The following is a 1,983-nucleotide window of genomic DNA, read 5'->3' on the forward strand; positions in this document are numbered from 1 at the left end:
GTTTTTTTTAATGAAATAAATATTATTATTCAGCAAAAGTGACAGGAAAGATGTATAGATGTGTATATAATTTTACAAAAAAGATTTATATTTCAAATGCTGTTCTTTTGAACTATTGATTTAAAGAATCCTGAAAAATGCATCACAACTGTTTTCAACATTGACAATAATAAGAAATGTTTCTTAAGCAGCAAATCAGATTATTAGAATCATTTCTGAAGGATCATGTGACACTAAAGACTGGCGTAATGGCCACTGAAAATTCAGCTTTCCCATAACAGGAATAAATGACAAAAATATATTACACTATATTTAAAATATTTTCAAATAATTTAAAAAATAAGTGATAGTATTACTGTTTTATTGTATTGTTGACTTCTTTCAAAAATATTCAAACTTTTAAACAGTAATGTAACTTGTTCAAATTTCTGTATACCTGCATAGAATCAATCATATGACTTCAAACGAGGACTATTTCTATAGTGCTTTTCTGTCTTTTGCCTTTTGTACTCCATTAAAGAAAGAAAGTCATACAGGTTTTGAATGGCAAAAGGTGAGTTAATGATAGCCAAGTTTACCATAAGAAAGTTCAACAAAAGGGCATTATACATCTGTTAATTACTGTCATTGCAATTATCATGTCTTATAATCTTTCTTACACATCGGTGATGTTGTGGATTACTTTTCTGCTTGGAGCCAGATGATACGGCAAAGACCGGAACCTCTCTTTCCCTACAGCAACATAATAGTGGTTGTTCTGTAGCTCATACGATCCACGTACAGGCCTCCCATTCAGCATGCACAATCTGAAAAGAGTGAGCTCACTCAATATTTTCTTACGTTTTACACATGTACTGTATGCATTCATGGATGCAGCTCCTACCTGTGCACAGCTCCAGAGCGAAGATGAACTCTCTCGGTCACCATGGCCAACACATTTTCCCAGCTAGCAAGCGTGTGTTTTGGAATCAGCACCATGGCTGGAGGAACCAAGATATCTCCATTGGTAAAAACACTACAAGATATAATCAAATTTGGCACTTAAAACCTCAATTCACACATTTATGCTTGCAAATATTTTTGTTATCAAAAGAAAGAAAATATCCACTGATAATTAACAACACAAGGAAATCAGATGCCATTCGAAATAAATAATTAAATAAAGCAAAGAACATTGGTCTGATTTTATACCATTAGACAGTATTACAGTTTTAAAGAATTAGACTTTGCCGTAGCCTGAGGCTTTGCCATTGAAGACTTCCAATAGGGACACATTAAAAGCAGGGCTCACTTGATGATCCACAACTCATTACTGATTCTCTTCCATCGAGCTGGGACAATTATTCTGCTGCGAACCACAGGTTGGATCTGCAGTGGAGACAAATGAACAGGACCCCGCTGAGCATCACAGACAATAACTGTTCCACTGCTCATTTAGGGCACTTACACATCTGGTTTTCTTCAATCAACTGTCTTAAATGCTATGTTGGTTGTTGTTCAGATGGAAACAAGGAGCTAAAAGGGTGACAGACAGTGACATATATGGCCATAACCTCAAGCAAAGACACTCTAAGTGGGCATTTTTATGATTATTGCTCTATTATGGTCCATTGCATGTTGGTCTCTAAGGAAGGTTGTAAAAACTATTAGCTTAATAAGTCACTTAAAATAGTACAAACTTGGAATAGTACAAAGCCTGCATCTTTCTGACTCCTGATTTGAATCATATGCAAAACAGATCATGTGATACTTAAAGGGGTCATAGGATGCCCATTTTCCACAAGTTGATATAGTTCTTTAGGGTCTTAATGAAAAGTCTGTAACATAGTTTGGTTAAACTTCCTCAACGGTAGTGTAAAAAACACCTTTTTTACCCTGTCAAAAACAGCTCTTTTCAGAGCACGCAGTTTTGTAGCATTTTCCTTTAAATGTTAATGAGCTCTGCTGACTCCGCCCCTCTCTTCCGAGCTGCTCTCTGAGGGA

The 1,983-nt window shown here is 35.7% G+C and overlaps 1 pseudogene; it reads right to left on the minus strand.

The window, feature by feature from the left end:
* Positions 1-1,983, minus strand: part of LOC107741862 (doublecortin domain-containing protein 2C-like) — a 27,599-nt pseudogene that overhangs the window by 23,012 nt on the left and 2,604 nt on the right.

Source organism: Sinocyclocheilus rhinocerous, unplaced genomic scaffold (genome assembly GCF_001515625.1).
Source record: "Sinocyclocheilus rhinocerous isolate Xijiao unplaced genomic scaffold, SAMN03320098_v1.1 scaffold1157, whole genome shotgun sequence".
NCBI lineage: Eukaryota > Metazoa > Chordata > Actinopteri > Cypriniformes > Cyprinidae > Sinocyclocheilus > Sinocyclocheilus rhinocerous.